At 38.7% G+C, this 6,000-nt stretch overlaps 1 protein-coding gene across 1 annotated transcript in view; it reads right to left on the reverse strand.

The window, feature by feature from the left end:
- LOC101855476 overlaps positions 1 to 596 on the reverse strand; it is a 56,977-nt gene extending 56,381 nt beyond the window's left edge. The window contains exon 1 of the mRNA XM_005094398.3: positions 234 to 596. The gene's annotated coding sequence lies outside the window, so the exon portion shown is untranslated. The remainder of the gene's footprint in view (positions 1 to 233) is intronic.
- Between the last annotated feature and the right edge of the window lie 5,404 nt (positions 597 to 6,000).

Consider the following 6,000-nt stretch of genomic DNA (forward strand, 5'->3'; position numbering starts at 1 on the left):
GAGAATAGCCACTTTCAATCCTATACACGGATCCGAATCCTAACTATTGGTTGGCCATTGGCCATTATTGATATTGACATTGGTCATTGATGGCCATTATTGGCAAAGGCTCTCATTGAATTTAATATAAAAATCTCTAGATTTCTAGATTCTAGATCTAGATCTAGATCTAAATCTAGAATCTAGATCTTTATGACCTATAAATCACATCAAAAGAATGAAATCTCACAAACCAGGAACACAACACTGTGCGGCACAATAAGCTCTAGATCTAGATCTAGATCTAGCAAAATTACAGTGTAATATGTAAGCCTATTTTGTGTTGCATCCCACTCTGTTGTGTGTATACGGACATGCGAACATTGAACATACAGCTGACAACCCAGGTAAGCTAAAACATTGTTATAAATATAAATTGGACAAAAATTTTCCTCAGGAAAAAAAGTATAGACTGCTTCATTTTCCTTTCAAAGACTATGAAGTGAAAATGTTTATAAAATAGAAACATCCTTCTCAAGAATTACTTGTTTGAAGAATTTTGTAAACTAAATTTAAAGAAATAATTTGTTTTCCTTGATCTTGAGCTTATTTTTCTTCTCTGGCAGTTCAATGAGACGTAAACATTATCATGTGACACGCTTCCCGAACAAGAAAAGCCAAAGAGCTTTTATATAAACGTAATGAGTTCATTGGATAAAGACCGGAAGTAGCTTTAAAGTAAGTACCAGAAGTGTCTCTTGTGGAAGGCTATGTTTTAACATAGGAAGTGCACATGGTTATTCTCACCCCGGGTGAGAGTAACCTATGTTTCGCTATTCTCACCCCCTCCCTTGTGTTACGGGACATGACCTAAGAGCTTGGCTGTCATAAAACATGATCGCCTAGCCCAAGAGGGATCAGGGCTGAGGTTACCGGGGCTCCACAGGATCGTACGCGTGCTAGTGTGCGAAGACACTATACTATAGTCACAGTCAGGGTTGTCAAATCGGAGCCAAATAACAGAAATTTGGCTCTTTTGGATCGCGTCTGGCCCGGAGAATTTCATTTGGCTCTCTGTGGCTCTTTTTTGGCCCCAAACTTCAAATGTTGAAGAAGAAGGGGACAGAAGAGGCAAGAAAAAGAAAAAGAACGAATAGAATTTTCAAAATGAAATAAAGGGAAGAAAATAGCTTGGAATGCTTAAAATTATTAAACTTTAAACAATAAACTTGCGAATACTGTAACAGCGGGGGGAAATGCACACACACACACACACACACACACACACACACACACACACACACACACACACACACACACACACACACACACACACATTTCAAGAGTTTCGGCCGAATCGAGAAAAGTATAATTACTTTTGAACTCTAATTGTCCACATAGTAATAATATGGATTCATCCACCACCATTGCGATCACCCCCCCCCCCCTCCCCCCTTGCGATTTTTTAAAACAGATGTTTTAATGACAGCGCCGAAGAGTACCACCATGTCTAAGATGATCACTTCGCTTCTGACAATGTGCGATCGTCTTGGACAGGTTCGATTGCATTATGCATTACATTTTAAGCATTTTCTCAAACTGCGAGCCAAGCACAGATCAAGAAGCCCATTACGGTTAAATGCATGATGAGATCGGATCTTGTGTGGTCGGGATATGGCGCTGGCCACTGCATAACACTATAATGTATTATACAAGATGTAGCGAGCTGTAGTCTTTTGATATATAGGCTACCACACTCTTTTAGTAATTGTAATAGGGAGATCCCTGGCAACGGACAAACCGATTATAATCAATAGAAGCTGTAATCAGAGAAAGACAACGAAGGCCCGGCATAAGTTCATTAACAACAACAACAACAAGGTCATCAACAAGAACAACAACAAGAACAACAAGAAGAAGAACAACAACAGCAGCAGATAATAATAATAATAATAATAATAATAATAATAATAATAACAATAACAATAATAATACTAATAACAATACTAATAATAATACTAATACTACTACTACTACTACTACTACTACTACTACTACTACTACTACTACTACTACTACTACTACTACTACTACTAATAATAATAATAATAATAATAATAATAATAATAATAATAATAATAATAATATAGTTCGTTCGTTCGTAAATGTCTGACGATGAAAAATGCATTTGCAGAGGAAAATATTTCTCACAGAGAAAAAAAAATCAATATAAGATCAGACGATTAAATTTTGCGGCTTCAATTAGGGCCAATATTAGATAATTATGACAAAGATAGGTTAAAATTTATTTTCATTTTAGCTAAAAGCTTCATTTTCCCCACTTGTGGATGTGAGCAGCTTGTTCGCTTCCTCTTAGCCCTAAGCATTTCTGGTTCGTTAAGCCTCATACACCATAATATGATTTTGCTGCCCTCTGTGATTGCTGAATTTGTTTGCCAGGGGCAAGACTCTTCGTACAAGTCAAGGGATAAATGTGGATGAAGTCCTCCGGATAAAATTTCAGGGTAGGCCTTATAATTTTGAAGCATTTTGTGTTTGCCTGTTGTTTCTTAATCTAAAATAATTAATTAATTTTCTGATGCATGTCTACTGCTACTCCTTGGCTCCTTACATGTTGCTGTCTTTCAACCACACCCCCGATCTTAGGGTAGGTAAGATAATATTATGAATACCTAATGAAAGCTGAAGGACGAATTATGTGGTTATCGTTCGCGCAATACACTGTGTCAGTAGGCTACGTAATATAACCCAATACATGTAGCATGCACAAAAGATATTTATGTGAGGTTCGAATCCAGTCCTTTAGTCTTACCTGTCTTCAGGCGCGGTACGTAAACTGGGCCAGACCGGCGGAGCCGGTCACTTTTAGTCAGCTATATTGCACAAGAGATTGGTTTCTTATTAGTAAATATCCAAATTAATTTATCAAGAATAAAATAGCACTTTCCTTATAAAAGATACGTTCATATAGACAATAAGGGCCTGCCGATGTGTTGTTGCTCCACAGAAACTCGTTCCTAAATCTCAGTTTATCTCGCTGGCTCACAATGTTGTTGTTACATTGTACCAGCTGTGCTGTCACGACGCGCTCCTACGTATGGGCGAAAACATAGAGAACGCCGATTTCGGAGACCTGACCGTCCGTGTCGGGCGTTAATATGGCTAGCATCTGCATTTGTTGCCATTTTTTTGTCCAAAAGTTGCCAAACGTTGCCACAAAACTGGCAAAAGTTGCCGTTAATTTTCAGGCTTCCAACTCTCTGTGACGACATATATATTAATATAATATAGCAATGTGTTGATAGAGATAACTTAAAACTAAAACACCAAAATTTCTTGTGCTCTGTTTTAAGCATCCAGAATATCATTTGCAACCACACAGAGTGTTATGTTTTAGTAGAGGTTTTACGGCGCTCGCAACTGCATAAGGTCATATAAGCGCCAGAAGATAAGAGGTGTTACAAGAGAGTAACAAACATAATAAAGAAGAAGGGGGGATAAGGATGATAGATGTTTCATAGGAATGAAGAAGCAAACCACACCAGAGCACCCGCCAACCACCCACACACACAGTGTAAAAACGAGAAAAATAAAGGTTTCACAAAAGAATGAAATAAAAATTAGAACAGCAAATAAACAACCACAAAAATTAACAAACGTGTGTCAACCCATCCATACACAGGCCATTTTAACTTTGGACTTGCACTTTTAACCAGTATTTTGATACATTATAATTACCCATCTGGTCTATGTAGTTTTACTAAGAAGATTAGAAAAAACAGTTGGCATTCATGGTTCTGCTCTCGAATGGTTCAACAACTATTTGTCAAATCGCTACCAATCTGTTGTGATAAAAGACGTCAAGTCACAAAAGGGCATTCTTAAGTTTGGTGTTCCCCAAGGTTCAGTTTTAGGCCCAATCCTTTTCACAATGTATACACAACCACTTGCCGTTGAAATACGAAAATATCAACTCAGCTACCATTTCTACGCCGATCACACACAGATATATGGCTCTTTTCACTCATGCGACACCGATGAATTCATAGAAAGAGTAGAGAAATGCATTGAAAGAGTGAAAAAATGGATGGGGGGAAACAAATTAATGCTGAATGAAGAAAAAACAGAAACCATTCTATTGGGGAATTCAAAAAACCTTAATGATGTTAATAGAAGTCAGCTAGAAATTGAAAACACTAACATATCCTTTTCCAACAAGGTCAAGAATCTAGGTAGGCCTATCTTTTTAAATTCAGATATGTCCATGAACAACCAAGTAAATCATGTTATTCGATGTATGTACCTTGATCTCAGGAGAATTAGTAAGATAAGGCACCTTATTTCAACCAATGTTGCATGCATGCTCTCTGTCTCTCTTGTATTGTCAAAACTTGACTACTGTAAGTCTGTTTTGCCTGGTATTTCGTGTGAACGAATGAGGAAATTTCAAGTGGCCCAAAATAACACCGCAGGACTAGTGCTGAAGGAAAAGAAGAACGATCCTGCAGCAAAAACGTTAAAAGCTCTGCATTGGCTTCACGCTGATAAAAGAATCCAGTATAAAGTTTCTACCATCTGTTTTAAATGTCTTAACGATATAGCCCCATCCTATCTATCTGAGCTTTTAACACTGTATGTTCCATCTTGTCAGTTACGGTCATCCACAGATGCAACAACACACACACACACACACACACACACATATATATATATATATATATATATATACTGACGAGCAAAAGAAAGTGAGCACCTTCCGTTCTGTGCATTATTTCTCTTCTTTGCCGTTGTAATGCCGTATTGCCAATGGATTTTGAACGGCTTGCCATTTTCTCAATAAGTGCAGACAAAAAGACGAAGAGAAACGATCAAAAGCACACCTTTTATTAGAAATTAATCATAACTATTCGAATGTTCAAAATCCCAGAATTAGTAACAGGTGTATCTCCCACCAGCGTTGATGACTACAGTGCATCTCCGCTTCATGGATTGCATATGTCGTTGGATAAATTGCTGGAGAAAATTGTTCCAAGCATCAATTAGTGATTGCTGCAGTTGTGGGGTTGTCATTGGGGGTGGCCAAAGTGCGCGAATTTCCTTTTCCATCTTGTTCCAGAGGTGCTTTATGGATTCCCATACCATAATGCTACGTTTGTCAGCAACAGCACTGACACACTGAGGTAAATAACGTTCATGACGTCTCCGGCAGACTTTCTGCCTGCCATCGTGGTGATCCAAAAGAAATCTTGACTCGTCAGAAAACATCACTCTGTTCCACTGGCGGTTTAGCCATCGCCGATGCAGACGTGTCAAGTTGAGTCTGGCATGACGGTGTCTTTGGAGGAGACGAGTGCGTCGAGGTGGGTGTCGGGCAACGATTCAGTAGGCTTTCAAACGTCGACAAAAGGTGAAGCGGCTGATTGGTTTTTATGCCCAGCCCAATCTCTGACAGTTTTAGAAGCTGTTTGAAACCAATCCTGCAAGTCTGGAACTCTGATCCGAGTGTCTTCTACCACAGTAGAGACACGAGGACGACCAGACCTTGGAGTGTCACTAACCGAACCACTTGCTTGGAAGTGTATCCTTAGCTTCTGGATAGTATCTCTCTTCACATTGAAAGCTCTAGCTACAGCAGAAACCGTCGCATGAGCTCTCAGCGTGCCAAGAGCTTCATGACGTTGCGCTTCACAAAGACGAGGCATCGTATGAAACAAAATTGAAAAGAACAAACCCAAAAGTTTTGACGGCCTTTTCTCCAACACACGTTGAAGTGTGAAACGAAAAAAGAATAAAAGTAAAGGCGTTGTAAACTTTCAAAAAAAACCGAGAACACACGTTTTTATCCAAACGTGTTGTAAACACTTTTTATAACAACAAAATAAACAAATGTTGTTCTGACTGACTTTCTAAAGTGACACAAGCTCAGCATGTCAATCTCCAAGTCAAAATTCGCGAGATTACTCATACAGCACCAATTTGAAAACTGCCCACTTTCTTTTG

Source organism: Aplysia californica, unplaced genomic scaffold (genome assembly GCF_000002075.1).
Source record: "Aplysia californica isolate F4 #8 unplaced genomic scaffold, AplCal3.0 scaffold00081, whole genome shotgun sequence".
Lineage (NCBI taxonomy): Eukaryota > Metazoa > Mollusca > Gastropoda > Aplysiida > Aplysiidae > Aplysia > Aplysia californica.